Source organism: Callorhinchus milii, unplaced genomic scaffold (genome assembly GCF_018977255.1).
Source record: "Callorhinchus milii isolate IMCB2004 unplaced genomic scaffold, IMCB_Cmil_1.0 Scaffold14, whole genome shotgun sequence".
NCBI classification, from domain to species: Eukaryota; Metazoa; Chordata; class Chondrichthyes; order Chimaeriformes; family Callorhinchidae; genus Callorhinchus; species Callorhinchus milii.
In genome coordinates, this window is record NW_024704755.1 from 15,709,224 (window position 1) to 15,725,892 (window position 16,669).

A 16,669-nucleotide genomic window follows, 5' to 3' on the forward strand; every position below is an offset into this window, starting at 1 on the left:
AAACGCACCATATTGGTTACAAATATTTATTCAATTAACATTGAGGAATATATATATAAACCTCCTTGTAGAGCAGGCAAAATATATACATTGTTAACTTATCCACATTGACAGTGAAAGTGTCAATGCCAATCATTGCACCGTTGATTATTGAATTGTGCCTTTTGATCGCAAAAAAAACTGCCTCAAACGCAAATTTACTGCAAATTTGTATTATATTCCAGTTGTCGAAGAACAAGGCAGTCCTAGAATAAATAAGAACATAAATGACATTTATCGGCTACATCAGCAATGCACACAGTGAATTTAGGTTACTTGGTTACAACATGTTTGACCAAATCAGTTACTAAGGTCTGAATCATCAAAGAACTAGGTTGCAAAACTTGACCCAATTTTCATCAGCCACACGATTAATAAGCCAAGTAAGTATAGACCCTTGTGGGCAAACATTAACAAATGATTGAAATCAAACAACGCTGATTGGTTAAAGGTAGGTCTTGCATAATAAATCTAAAGGAGCCCTTTGATGGAATAACTGAGTGAACAGATAAGGGGAATGCTGCAACGGATTTTCAGAATTTTTTCACCTCTGTTAAAGCCTTTGCAAAATGTATTTAAAAGCAAAGCACACGGTATTAAAGGAAAGGTGGCAGTATGGACATAATGTTGGTTATAGGCTTGGAAACAGAGTGAGAGCACATGGTTGTTTTTGGAATGGATAGATATAGATAGTGGTGTCCTGCAGGTGTCCAAGTTAAGACTTCTACTTTTTATATAAATTATCACGAATCTGGTCCAATTTTCCCAGTGACACAAAAATAGGGAGCGTCTCTCACAGTGATGATTACTAGTAATTTAATGCATGTAGTGTTTCGCCATTTTATTCGGATTCGTGATTTAAACGTCATTCCTCCCTCTCCATCTACACGTAAATCTTGTTCGGAATATTTTTCATTCACTAATGCAAAAAACTTGCAGATTTGTTTACTTTATCTTGAAAGGATCTGATCAAATGGTCAGGCTATTGCCGGAATCATCTAGTTTATTTTCTTAACCGTTCACATACATACAGGACAAAGGTGAAAGTGGATTGGTTTATGGCTAATATTGCAATTTTGTTGTTTTTTGAAGCTAATGACATTTAAACTGAATGTACCTGAAAAACGGTCAGTGTTACTGCAGCCAAGGAGACTTCCCCACTGCTTTGCTTCTATGAATTATTTATTATTTATTATTTAAAGTCGGTAAAGCTAACAGAAAATGCTGGAAATATTGAAGCTAGTTTAAATAACAAAAATAGTGCCATTGTTGAGTTTATCACCTCCAACAATGTAGTACACCGAGCACTGCAAAGGCACATCAACATAGACTATATACGTTCCAAGTCCTAGCATGCAGCTTGAACTCGGAATCTGACGGATATTTGCCTGCCTGAAAAACATGTTTAAATATGATAATTAAACTCCATAACGTGCCGCCAGTTCATGCTAGACTTGAACACAATGCAACTTTAATTCTGTTGAAAGATCCTGCCTTACTGCTGTCTTTACTTTGCAGTTATTGCTGTCGAGGTCTTGGTTTCCCTGTTCACATTGAGCGTATTAGTAATACTTATTTTGATGGTAATCATCGTAGACTATTGTAGATTTCAACCATTTTAAAGGTAAGACATTCATTACTTCCTTCAGAAATATTGTTCTAATTTTAAAGCATTTAGAGAGGAGAATAACAGTTGGATCTGAGAATGGTAAATTCATAAATATCGTTTTTAAAAAAAATCAGATTCATTCTTTTACCACAAGTGAAGTTGTACTGCAGAATTGTAGCAGTTGTGATCGTGACATAAAGCCTCTGCAGATTTGAAGATGGATTGCTTCTTTAATCGAAAGCAATGCGGATAATAATAATAATAATAATAATAATAATCCTTGCATTTGATATAGCGCTTTTCACGTCGGGAGGACGTCTCAAAGCGCTTCACAGAACACACTGTAAAGTGAATTGATTGTATATTTGTGGGCGAACGCGGCAGCCAATTGCGCACAGCAATGTCCCACAAACAGTCGTAGATTGAAAATGACCAATTTATTATTGTTTTTGGTTTTGGAGTGATTATTATTTTATCTTAATGTAATATTTTCTCATGTATTGCAGACTGAAGATTCGTTAAATATCCACATAGGACTGGGGAAAAAAATGGAAAATGGAGTCAGAAAGAGCCAGAAAATTAAAGATCATAACCAAATATTAATCTTAATTTGTCTTTTTTCTATCATTGATGTACCTGTTATGCTTTACTTATCATTTGTGTTTTTGGATTCTTATGAGTTAATTACCCTCATTCAACATTAAACTTTTGGATTACATCTTTTAGATTTCCCATGGTGAACATTTTTTGCTGCAAATATGACATTTGCAAACTTAAATCAAAATTCATTTTCATTTGATTCATGTTAATATTCAATTAATCAATACTGCTACAAAACAAGCATCTCTAATTACTTTACATGTGTTTGTTTTCAAAAGTAGCAATCAGAGAAAATAGTCATGTGATTATAGAATTTGCAATATTCACAAATACATTGCGTTTTATAGAAGTTGTAAGTAACTGAACTGGAAGAGAACTGTTTTGCACCAATACAACTTTACTAATTATAAAAACAGAAGCCTGAAGGAGGATGAAGGTATAACCAAATGCAGCTGAGTCTTGTCTCATTAATGTCCGAATGTGTGGTAGGTTCCTTTGACATCACTTGTACATGTAAATTACTAAGCGAAGGTTATTACTAAGCTACCTGATATCAGGGCTTTTATTTACTATGAAATATTGTTCCTGCTGTAGACAGATATATTCATTTTGTAGTTATGATTAGAAATAATACTTTGCAATAGAAAACGCAAACAGTTGTCATTTTCATAAATTAATCTGAATCGAATTAAAATAAATAATTTTGTATTTCTGTGTGAGGTTTTCTCAATCTCATTTGATAATGAAAAATGTTATCTTCAAATATCTGTATATCATTCAAATTAAGTCTTATATAATGTATTTCATATATGAAATTATATCTGCACTAATTATTTTCAATTGCATTCAATAACCTTTCTTATGTTTCAGCTCATTAATCTTTTCATCAGCTGTAATATTTCACATGACAATAAATCATGAACAGTCTGCTTTAGTAGAAAACATTCAATTATTGCAAGGTTAGAACTTTGAGCTCACAGTCTAGGCTAACACTCCAATACACGTCATTGTCCGAGACGAGACTTTAAACCCACCTCCCGCCTCTACAGGTGTACATTTTTACTGCTGTCCTTTTCTCTCAAATTAAAAATCTCATGAAGTGTTTTAAGATGTTTTGCAGACGTGATAAAGTGCTATATCAAATGCAATAATTATTATTAATGACTTAATATAGGAAGGAACTGGGAGGATCTGTTAAAAGAACAGCTCTTGGATTAAATTAACCTCTAAATTGGTTGTTACCAGAACTTAAAACCTAGCTGGACAGTGTAACCAAGACAGTTTTCACATACATTAGTGCAAGAAATAATAATCCGGTAATGGATGACAACTACCTTGCAAATCTTGTTGAATTGAAATCTGGATGGACAGCGACTGAAAGCAATTGCAAAATATAGTAGGATATAAATTCCATGCATTCTCTATACCATAAGCTGTGGATCTCAGTCAGCGCTATGGAGCATTTTTAGTTTTTATCCCAATGTAAAAGACACAATATTAATGTAAATTATAATACATTGCACTCAGGCGGATGTTGAGACTTTCCTTCAAATTGTTTGGAGTGGTTTGGACACTAATGGCTACATGCTGGTAGCCATTAGTAGTCACACCCTACCCTACACGTTAGATCTTTGCCACGACTTTGATTTCCGTGGTCGCTTGCATGACCAATTTGTTTATTGTGCTGATTTCCACGTTCCTCGTGGAATGTTTTGCTGACGTTCAACCCTTCAACTCGGCTGAGAGAACCCCTAGTGACTGGAACAGCTCCCTTTCCCCGAACTACTTCTGTGACTTCATCTCCTGCTCCACCCAACAATCCTTTCCCCAACAAGGGATGAGTGCTTTCAACACGGTATTCAAAATAGACTACCATGCAAGCAATGAACAGGCTGAGGAAGAGCTGCAGTCAACATGCAGGAAATATATTGCTGTGTTTTTGACATTGGTCTGCAGAAACAACCCCAATCAGAAATCTACAGCTGCCCAAGAGGATAAAGTATCTTAAGTAATAATATATACTAATCCTTACATTTGATATAGCCCTTTTCAAGTCTTCTCGACGTCTCAAAGCGCTTCAAAGCATCACAATGACATGACCACAGTCTCTAGGAATTGATTTACAATCTCCTTCACATTTCACAAGAACAAATTATATTTATATACAATGTTTCACAGTGCAGGGATGTCCCATGGTGCTGGACCATCAAAGGTGGGGATGGGATTGTGACCGAAGCTGTAGTCAAAGAGGAAGTTCTTAAGATGGGCTTTAAATGAGGTGAAGATAGGGGGCGATGCGGAGAGATTCAGGAATGCAGTTCAAGAGGGTGGGAGCAGAAAAGCTGAGGGGCCATCTACAATGGTGGAGCGGGCAGGGCGGGTGACATTAAGCTGGCCAGTGCCCGCCAATCAGAGGGAGCAGGGAGGTTGGTATAGTGTTAAGAGGCTGTAGAGGTAGGGAGAGCAAGGCTGTGGAGAGATTTAAAAATGAGGTATACCATTTTAAATGGGATCCTTTGAGGAATGGGGAGCCAGTGGAGCCGAGGAAGGATGGGGGTGATCAGTTCACAGAGCTTGTTACGGGAGAGGAGAGGAGCTGCAGAGTTCTAAATAATATACAGCTTGTGGAGGGAAGAGTTGAGAAGTTTGGAGAACAGGGAGTTTGCGTAGTCGATCTTCGACATGAGGAATGCATGAATTGCAGTAGGGAGACAGGCAAATGTTGCGGAAGTGGGGAAGAAAGAACGGGTCATGGCACGGATATTGAGTTCGAAGAACAGCTGAGGGTTAAACAGGATACTGAAGTTCCATACTGACTCTGTTAGGTGGAGAGTGCAGCCATGAACAGAGATGCTGTCAGCGCCTGAGGTAAGGAGGCACTGACTGGAACCTCTGTCTTATCACAGAGCTCACAGACTCACAGACTCAAGATATTCTAGGACTGGATCCTCCTTAGTTTCACAATTGATATGTATATTATTTTTGTCTGCTGTCATTGTAAGTTGTAGATGGGAACAGTGCAATATACCCACAAGTTGTTGTTATTGTTCTTGTTATTGTAAGCTACCCTTATTTTCATTCTTTATATGTTGATGGACGATTTGGGGATCAATATGGGCAGGAGATAGTCAAACTGGTATGTTCTGGGGACCCAATACACAGTGCATAGGAAAGGTGGATAGGATATGTAACTTCCGAAGTCGACAGAGCATACAATGCTCTGTCACAATGTCACTAATTGTGTCAGCCTCACTCACTCAACTGAAACACCTCCCACTTCTGAATCAGATGTTTGTGGATTCAAACCCACGCCAGGACTTTGAATTCTAATAGTCTAGGATGACCCTCAAATGCAGTGCTATGTATGCTGTATTGATCGGGGTGTCCTCCTTAGGAAGAGACATTGAAACGAAACCCCATTTTTCTGTTCAAGAAGATATTAAATGCCCTATGCTCCAACTCGAAAAGAGAAGGGAATTCTTCCAGGTACCGCAAATAAATATCTCTTCTGGAAAGTTGTCAGTCATTATCATTGTCATTAGAAAAATATTAAAGAAATATTGCTATTAAAATACCTCAATTGGTAGCACTCTCGCCTCTGATCCAGAATGCTGTGGGTTCAAGTCCTAAATTGTTAACACTCTAGTGTAGAGGTGCTGTCTTTCGGATAAGACGTTAAATCGACTAGGAACCTGGTTATTAGTCAATTGATGAATTGCTTTTCTGGGGACAAGAATCAGTTAAAAAAAAGAAATAATAATAATTTGGTCACTCAATCCACTACTGTGAAGTCCTGTAGCTCAGTAATTAAAGCACTCGCCTTGCAAGCGAGAGACTTGTTTTTGATTCCCGGCAAGGCAAAATGTTGATCAAGTTTCCTTACTCCAGACGCCTCTGTTTACCTAGCAGTAAGTAGGAACCCGGTTGTTAGTCGATTTTGCGGATCGCTTTTCCGGGTGTAATAATTCCTTCAAAAAAAATAACTTGGTCACTTCAATGTTTGTGAGACACTGCTGTGTGCAATTGGCTGCCATGTTTTGCGCACAAAATATACAGTCAATTCACTTTACATTATATTCTATGAAGTGATTTAAAATGTCTCGGAGGTGTGATAAGACGATATATCAAATGCAAGGATTATTATCATTACTGTTTGTCAGACACTTCTGTACGCAATTGGCTGCCGCATTTCACTCATAAAATATAAACTCAATTCACTTTACAGTATATTTTGTGAAGTAATTTAAGATGTCTAGAAGAACTGATAAGGCACTATATCGAATGCAAGGATTACCATTGTAACCGAGGTCCCCTCTGCCTGTTCAAGTGGACATTAAATATCCCATGGCATGATTTGGAAATAAAAGTGAATTTCTCCAGATGTTCAAGCCAATAATCGCCTAAATAAAATGATTCACTTACTCCATGGCTGCTTGTGGAATTTTGCTATGTGCAAATTGGCTGCCGTCTTAGCCCACAAGATACACACAGTCACACCACTTTACAGCAGTGGACAGCAACCTTTATGGTCGGTCAACAAAATACAATTTCTTGATTGAATATTTCTTGATTCATGCCATAAATCAAGAAATATTCAATTAAGAATAAACCGAAAACACACTACCGATCGAAAACTGATTTACTCATGCGAATGTTCTGGAGTCTGCTTCTTAACTGACCCGCGGGCCACATGTTGGCCACCATTACTTTAAAGTACATCCTGTGGAGCAGGCTATACAATGTGGTGAAGGTCTTTATTAAATGCATGGATTATTATATTATTAAAGTTTAAGTCATTCTGTAGAGGTAGTTCTTAATGGTTTTCATTGATGGGTCTGCCAGACTAATAACACGGTCACTTTACATATGAATAAATGTTACCCTTCTTTATATATTTGAGATTCCAACAATAGCTACTTTTGCAAGAGGTTGATATTTTGTTTACCGGGTATTTTGTCAAGCCTTTTTTGAATAGCCTTATTAACAGTCCCAGCTGCACCCACAATTAGAGGAACTATGTTTGTTTTACAGTGACACAAACGTCCACATTCAATTTGCATGCTGATATATTCCTGATTTTCTCTAATTCCTTATTTTTCACATTGTAATAACTTGTGATCGTCACATCACTATTATTACGTTACTACATGTACAATCTATTTGAATCTTTATTTTCTTTATTATTTTATGATTCATTATTATTCATAAAAAAATATATTTTTTAAATTATGCTTTCTTTAATGAACACATAGAACACTTGTTAATATTTGGCACGAAATACAATTTTATTGTTACACAGATTCAGTTTACACTTACAAATAGCTGAAATCCTAATTTATCACAGACAGAAACAGACCATTTGCTCCATAAAGAGTTGAACATACTAAAATTTTAACGGTCTCTATCCCTCAGTATTGGGAAGAAAAGCATTAGCTTTGAAGGCAGTCAAGTTTCGACAGATTCTTGTTCCATCAATAATTGCCTGAAATGGACACAATTGTGGAAGTGTATATATGCGTTCAGGTCATCTCCGTTTTGAATTCTTGAGCTGAAGTGAAGCTTTACCTGTTGAAAAGTGAATATTATTAAATAATTTCAATTCCCGGCAGGGCAAAATACATGCCTTTTTCAAGTACTATATAACCTCTCAACTTTAATTCCAACCTACCAAGCTAACGTTGCACAGCATTATTTTACTCTCACTTAACTTCAATTTATCACACTGGGTTACTCTTTGTGCAGGGCAAGTACTTTCTGATGCCTCAAGGACACTTTCCACTATTTTGTACATAATTGTAGGAGTCTTTCTTTTACTTCAGTTATACGCGCATTAGTGGATTCCTGTCGCTTTAGTGGTTAGAGTTCTGCGTTCAATTCCCAGCAGGGCAAAATGTTGAGCAATTTTCCTTACTCCACACGCCTCTGTTTACCAGGCAGTAAGTAGAAACCCGGTTGTTAGTCGATTGGTGGATCGCTTTTCCTGGTGTAATAATTCCTTCAAAATAATAATAATAATAAATTGGTCCCTTCAATCCATGACTGTTTGTGGGACACTGCTGTGTGCAAGCTTTCCGCCCACAAAACACACAGTCAATTCACTTTACAGTGTATTCTGTGAAGTGCTTCAAGACATCTCCAATAAATGATAAAGCACTATATCAAATGCAAGAATTATTATTATTGTTAAGTATTATCTCATTCGAAATCATAACATTATCTGAAACATCATATTTCCCAACGGTGAGCAAATGGTTACTGTATTACCTTCAAAAGCGTGCAAACAACTATAAATGTACAGTGAGTTGAAAAGTTTTTGCCAGGAATTTCACAGGAATTCCACAGAATTCCACCTCTTTAGCAACAACTATCAGGAACCGAAAGCTTAATCCTTTTAATACTAGAAGCTCTCACAAAACACCGACACTGTACTTTACATTATATCTTGTGACGTTACTTGGGGACATACTCCCAGTGTGAAGAGCACTGTACCAAATGTGTATAAGGATTATGATGGATTGTAAGAATTCTTAATTATTATGATTACATTATATGTCTAAACCAGATGAAATATATTGTACAAAAGCTCAATTGATTTTAAAACAGCATTTGAAATTATATCTCATGAACAAATTATATGTTTATCTTATTGGTTTATTCCATTGTCCTTGATTAACTAGTGATGGATTAATTCAGATGAAAATAAACAATTTTATTAAATTCAAGAAGCAATTTAAAATTTATGAATATATTTGAAACATGAGTTCCGAAGCAATCAAACTAAAACTGCTATTCCCTCATATATGACTGTGCCCTAACTCAACTCCGATTTCCTTTCCTTCACAATTATTTTCTCAACAATGATAAAAAAAGTTGTAAAAAAAAATGATGTTTGGATTGCCAACCTTTTCAGTAGTGGGTTAGGAGTAGTCTGCGGAAGATATTTATATCCATTATGTGATGAGAGTGAGAACACTGAGTTGTCAATAGGAAATAAAATCCCTGCTCACATTCTGCATATAAACAGCCGTTCTAAATATTCTTTTAAGAAGTATAGCTGTAACTCAGTAACTGGTTTTGCTATTGGATGCAGATATCTTGCTTAAAATCCTTCAGGCTTATTGAACAATTGGACAGCATATGCTTCACTTTAGCCAGTTTCTCAGAACAATTTACACAAGTGTCCAGATAAGGTGGACACGTGGAGTCCTGTAGCTCAATGGTTAGAGCACTCGCTTTGCAAGCAAGAGACCTGAGTTCAATTCCAGGCAGAGGGCGAAACCTTGGGCAAGTTTCCTTACTCCACACAGAGCCTAATAATAATCCCTCCAAAAACCAAAAAACAATAATAAATTGGTCATTTTCAATCTATGACTGTTTGTGGGACATTGCTGTGCGCAATTGGCTGCCGCGTTCGCCCACAAATATACAGTCAATTCACTTTACAGTGTGTTCTGTAAAGCGCTTTGGGACGTCCTCCCGATGTGAAAAGCGCTATATCAAATGCAAGGATTATTATTATTATTATTAAGGTAATTATGGAGCCCACATAACGAGTAATACATTATCAGTGCATAACCCCTTTCATTGCATCAACAAATAAAACTCTAGGAATCTATTTTAAAATAATATTTGCGGAATTTGCACATAAATTAAAATGTAAGACAGTTTCATAGAAGTGATAAAGTTCGAATTCAGTATAATTACACAGTCTAGGTTGGTGATAAGGAACAACAAGATCAACCCAATGAACTCACCCGTGATAGGAAAGCTCCATTCTATTTCATTTTGGTCATCCGAATAGCTGACACATGATCATTCATAAACATAAGCAAAGTAGACTGAGTTCCACATATTCACTCCTCCTACGCTTGGAATTATCCTGGAGTCTGGAATGAAAGACACAACATCACCCTGGAGGGACATATCCTGCTTACCTACTTCCAGAAAGCACTGTGGCATGTTGGCAAGAACCGAAAAGTGTAGACTTCAGAGTTTGCATTTGTGATACTGCCAGAGTTTAACCCACTAATACTGTACAGATGGTCATCGAGAGGACTGTTTAGCAAGCTTCCCGCTGCTTGTCCAGCTAGGACCACCCAATCAGTCACAGCTTTGTTATACAAGGTTAGCAGGAGTCATGGGAAGAACACAGCGTGCCTATTCTTGCATTAATGCTGAAACCATGTATAAAATAGCTGCCGCTACTTATCACAGAATGAGCTGCAATGAACTTCTCGTGGCCGAAGATAACCTGATAAACCATGTTCTATATTTACAATCAGACGAGACGCTGATGTTGAAAATGATGTTAAAGGAAACTGTGAAGTTCACCAGAAACCACACGGTAGAATGTAGTTTCCTGTTTGTTACATTTTAGCAGCTACTTGCCTGCAAGAACGCCTACAGTTTGACCTTATAACGGCAGCATTGCCCAACATATTATCAACCAGTTTTAAGTTAACTATTTATGATCACACTCAGATGCGAAGGCGCTATCAATGAAGTCAGGCTGACTCTCAATTTCAGTAACAACTGCACCTTGAAATATGGATGACTTTTCCCAATCCACATACGTAAAATTAGTTTCTAAAATGAATCCACCCACCCCCAACTTTATTGTTCTTAAAAATAATAAGTGCTGCAAACATTGGTAAGAAGCCAGTAATTTGTATGTACATACTATTCCAAATTGCACCAGTATTAAACCTGATATTCGCATGAACATGATTTGAATGTCACACTGAACCCAAGTAAATACTTGCAGAAAATAGGTTTAAAATGCTCTAATTTAACTGCTTTAAGACTCCCCATTCTTCACAATAATCCGATCTATTTTGCTCCATTTGTGCACTTAAAATGAATGTAATTCAATACGTATTAACCAGTGACTTTAAAGTCAATTAAGATAAACCCCTATGTTTCATCCTCACTGTGTTGGAATCAAAGCTTATCAGGTTGTCTCTTATTCCAACATGTCTCTTTCTGGGATCTGAAGGCTCTGGAAACCTGTACCTCCCTCAAGCACGTCTACAGTACTTTAATGCACTGCGAACGATAGGCCGACAGCCTGGCTGTCGGTAAGGCTTAGGGTTCAGACTAAGATTGGTGATTCTTCCCATTGGGTCATGTTAGCCGAGCAAGATTAAGCCCTTGAAAGTAGCTATAAAAACAGTGATATGCTTCCCAGGTGCATTGCGGATTTGGATGTTTAAACTCCAATAGGAACCGCAACATACTTTCGGCGTCCCCAAACCTTAGCTCTGGCCAACTGGCACCTAATAATTACCAGAATTGAGTAAACAGGTACAATCATTCCCTCCAAAGAGATAATCCTTATTCAATTTCAGATGGTAATATTTTCCATTAGTAGATGGTAAGCATATGCGACTTCATAGTCTGATTTTAATCAGTTTAAACATGGTGAAAGGTTTTTGCATGCATCAATACCCGGCTGGCCCAAAATAGGATATCATGATAAAACATGAGATTGAAATTCGGGAGAAAATCAGTTATGACCTGCAATAACAGTCAGAAGTGAAATATATGTTGAGAAATTGCTGGAAACATCATTCTATCCACACATGTGATTCTGAAGAAAGGATTTATTGCAGATATTGCACCAATGACGTTAAATATGTTAAAGGTTATTAAAGATGTCAATGTTAAGGTTGGTTAAGTGTTAATAACAAATGTCTTTAAAAGCCGCTTTATGCGAATCTTTAATTTATAATGGCTGAACCTTCAGTGCTGGATAATTTGTTGAATGTCAGTAAGTGACCAGGAGCAAATAAAACACCAGACGCGATGAAACGCACTGTTGTTGTCAGCGCCGGCACTGGTGAATGATGCAATTTTAATGCAATGCAATTTATTATCCACATCTGGTACAGACACACAGCCCATGCAATTGAAGATCAATGACAAAGTCGCATAATAGTTGTAATATATAACACTGATGTAATAAGATAAAATAGGTTGCTCGGTCTGCATGTCATTGTTTGCAGGTATCCACCCTCTACCTACTTTCACCAGCACGTTCTTAAACTCGATTTGGGTTGAGTGATAGGAACCATGCAGTGGGAGGTCATGATTGTACCTTTGATGACCTCTATGTGTTAGGGGAGTTTAGTCATTCTGATAAATATACCGTCAACAACTTTCAGAAATACATTCAATATAATTAAAACAAAAGACAGAGACATAGAAACAGAGGCTCGGTTCACTCAATGTAATAAATAAAAGATCATAAAATATTAATAACATTAATCTATGTTATTTTATAGCAAACTTGCGTAACATAATCACTCACCCAAGGAAATCTTCCCATAAAAGACAGATACTGTGATATAACATACACCAATATTCTGATCATTGTCTGACAAATCCTGAACTGTTGCTTGTGTGTGATAAAAGGTTGCAGATGTTTGAATTGCGACAAGTCACAGTGACTTCCAGTCTTTGTACATTCAGGAGTTATATGTTTTGGTTGGGTGTGATTGCACAGAGGGTTGTCCAGTGAAATAGTGATTTTAATTAATTATAACAAGACTGTAGCACTCTTAATGAAGCTCTGGTAGTTCTGGCAAAGGCAACAAATGGATTAATTTTTATGGAGATCTAACAGTGTATTAAATCAATCATATCAGTTCAATACAAGCAGTTAATTTCTACAGTTTTCCCCCATGAAGAAAAGTGTTCATAAACAACTTTCCTATGAAATAGGCAAGTTGATAACATCACAGATCAACATGACAGCGTGAGCACATACTGAGAAATATGCAGTTTCTTGATACAACAGCTACCATTCTTTCCTCAAATTCCAGGTTCTTGTTGTTGGAAGCATGTGACACAAATCAGGCCTCATGGTCTATGGCTATCTTTAGCCAGATACATACAAAGTCACTTTGCCCTCACCTCAGCCCAATCATCTTTCTACTTCAAGCTCAACTATGAGGCCAAAGACAACAACAACAACAACAAGATTCCATTTATAAAGCGCCTTTCACGTCAGGAGGACGTCCCAAGGCGCTGCACAGTTGGGTCATGACCCGAGCAGGGGGGAAATGGTCAGGGTGAGGGGAGGGAAGGGAGAGAGCGAGGAGGGGGGAAATGGTCAGGGTGAGGGGAGGGAAGGGAGGGACAACCTTAGGTTAATTTTATCTGCCACCAATTACCTCTTTCGCCCACTTTCTCTTGCCTCCTTCACCATCATCTCAACTTCCAACTGCCAGGAGTGAAAGGCTTCTGTTTTCTTTAGTCATCGGAGTAGCACATGCAGAAAACCTCTCAGTGCTTAAGAGTATCCAAAACGGGCTGAGAATTCCTTCCATGTCACCTACACCTGGAAATTCCAATGCCTGTAATGGCATGTTCACTCTCTCCCCGGATGATTTTAGTTTGCAGGGTTAATAGGAGATGATTGAGGAGAATCACTGCTCAAAGTGACTGGTCTGCCCTTCCAAATTCTCCTGGTGAGACAATCTGACTGCTTTGACATCAGTAGTTTCCTATAATACCTCAGACCCGTCTGCCTGAGGAAAGGGACTTCTGAGAGCACCACAGATAATCAACTCATTGCCAACATTCCGCTGCCAAACATGCCACCTTGGAGCCAATTCAGCTTCAATGAGATCCCCTCTTGCCTCCCACAAGGATAATAGTCATTATTTGGACATTTGACAGATGGAGGTTTGAAAACTCAAAAGGTGGATGACAAGTATCAGGAACTTCCTGAAAGTTTCATGGTGAGGAGCAAAACTCAGCATGGGTTGTGTAAGAGCATTGTCCTCATCTTTCTGTTCACATCTCAGATACACATCCTTTCACATTGAGCGATGGTCCACATATTGGAGGTGTTGTGCTTTAGCAGCAGCTGTTTCCAGTTGGTGTATTCCAAGCCCAAGACATAGGAACCTGTGTTTTTGATTCTGGAGTCCATGTAATGTCTTCCATCAGCTAACGACCCAATCCTCAGAATTTCCTCATCAGATATATTACAGACACCTGCCTTTGGCATGGTGGAATGACCATTGCAGAAAGTCTCGTAACTTGCCAGCCACCTTGATGCTCCAGAGGTTTACCTTCCTTCCTTCCTCCCCCTGCCTTGGCACCGGGATCCGTTACTGTGAAGTGCTCTGAGACACCGTCCGGCGTGGAGGGTGCTATATAAATCCAAGTTGTTGTTGTCGTTGTTTATGCCCAATGCCACATATCTGAATTACTCAGCTCTAGCACTCATAAATGGGCAAGACGAAACCTTCAGATGCACTTTAAGGACGTCAATTAGGAAAGCTGGTTGGAGATATGACTTAGATACCATAAGATTAACCTGTATTCGGACCTTCCTATCTCTCAAGATCGATAAAAATACCCAGAATTGCACTTCTCAGCATGGTCCGAAGGACAATGTTCAAGCATAAAAAGGTGGGGTTCCTGGAGTCGAGAAATTACCCTGAGCTCCGCATCTCCTCTTGTAGCACAGTCCTTCCCCCTCCAGCATTACCCCATTCCTGCTTCAATAGTTTTCACCATGTCCCGTGCATCTCTTTCCTCCCATATTCCCTAACAAATTGATCCACTGACCGAATCCCCACACCTCTCCAGGTCTTCTTCTCACCCCTTTGGTTGCTAACGCTGTAACCTTCTTCTCACCTCAGGTGCTGACTGCATCAATCTACTTTGCAGAACTCACGCCACCGAGTAGTCAATGCAGAACCTTGGGGTCTTGTTTGACCCTCAAGTACGTTTCAAGCCCTATATCTGGTTTCTCGTTCACTCTGGGCTCCCATTTAGTCAACTTTCCCTCGCCGTCACCAGTGTATTTTCCCGGGGCTGCCCAGGCCATCATTCGTGGTTTCATCACATATAAACTTGATTAATCCAGTGCCCGCTTGGTGCACTTCCCAGCTTTTCCAGACGCAAGCTTGAGGCTGCCCACAACTTTGTAACCTGCCCGTTGGCACCAAAAGTCAACCCATCACTCAAATTCACCATGGCTTCCCATCCCGCAGCAGAGCCCCACCATATCAGCAACTTCCTAACACGATTGACTGCAATGCTCCTTTTACCTCTAATTCATATCTTCCACTTAATTTGTCCTACCTTACCATAATAGAGTGAGCCATTAGTCAGTCTGCTTCCACTTTCTGGAACTCCCATTCCAGAGTCTCCCAGGTTTTTTTCTTTGCTGCCCACTTTCAAAGCACCCCTCAAAAGGTGCCTCTGATAAATCTTTTGGTTCATTTCCCCCTCCTCGCTCCCAATGTAACCTTCGACTCCCCCATGCCTCGGCTCAGATACCCAGATAGATATCCACAGCGCGTTGAGAAGTCATCCCAATGTGAAAGGCGCCATACAAATGTAAATTGTTTTGTAATTGTATTGCTTATATCCCCGAGAGTTCTGCTGGTATTTTGATCATTTTCATTCACAAACCATCAACCTGGCCTGACAACTGTCAACCTGGCCAAGCAGGGCAGACAAAAGATAAAAGATTCATCTGAAACATATTCTTTCTGGTTGGAAAAAATCTACTTTTAAACCGCAGTACACGATGGTCATCCAATAAATCAGAGGGAGCTCAAAAACGTTTCCCTTTCACCCACAGCTAAAGGTGATGATTGCATTATATTGATATTCTCAACTGAGCAATGATAACACTATATACTCTCCTTCCGATTTATAATCTTCTGTTTCCCTGCAGTTAGGAAATTTCCATCAAGGTAACCCAATCACTGATGAACAATTCTTCTTTGCATTGTGTAGAAAAACTCAATGCATTTGTGAATATCCCAGAAATCGTTACACTGAGTTCTACTTCGAGACAAACATTTTGTTGCATGTGAAATATGCTCACAGGACCTACATTCCTATTTCACTTATCATTTGCGCTCCAAATTGTATTATTATTGATCAAAATGAGAATCTTTACTACATATTAAGTTTACACAAAAAAGGCTTCTTTTAAAGCAGCAACTCGTTTCGGTTTGAACATGATTTACAATCTCAATTCTAGAAAAATCTAGGAAGATAATTCCAAATTTCAAATGAATGACATTTCTTCAGCTGTGAGACAAATGAGAGAAATTTAAATCGGGATTAAAACTATTACGTTTTAGCAATATACAATAAACAAGCAGCTGAAAAAATAAAGTAAAAATCGGATTTGGTCCATAAATTCCTAATTCTCCTTTAACATTTTAATCGTTGTCGAATATTTTGATTCTTCAGGCGTCCAATAATTGTAAAGTATTAATTTGTTATAATATGTTATTCTGAACGTTTTCAAATAATTAAACAAAAATAGGATTAGTTTGATGTACGAAACTAAGAATGCTTCAATAGCACAATAAAATACCTAATTCATACGCTCTTTCTAAAAGGTCCCTTCAAATGGTTCCATTCGGCAGCTACAGTTGGAGG

The 16,669-nt window shown here is 38.3% G+C and overlaps 1 long non-coding RNA gene across 1 annotated transcript; it reads right to left on the bottom strand.

Annotated features, from left to right (window-relative positions):
• Positions 1 to 7,512: 7,512 nt before the first annotated feature.
• LOC121850124 lies at positions 7,513 to 10,514 on the bottom strand. Its single transcript, XR_006085467.1, has 2 exons — positions 10,003 to 10,514; positions 7,513 to 7,813 (listed from the first exon to the last, which is right to left on the bottom strand). It is a non-coding gene; the product is annotated as an uncharacterized LOC121850124 (long non-coding RNA).
• Positions 10,515 to 16,669: the final 6,155 nt, after the last annotated feature.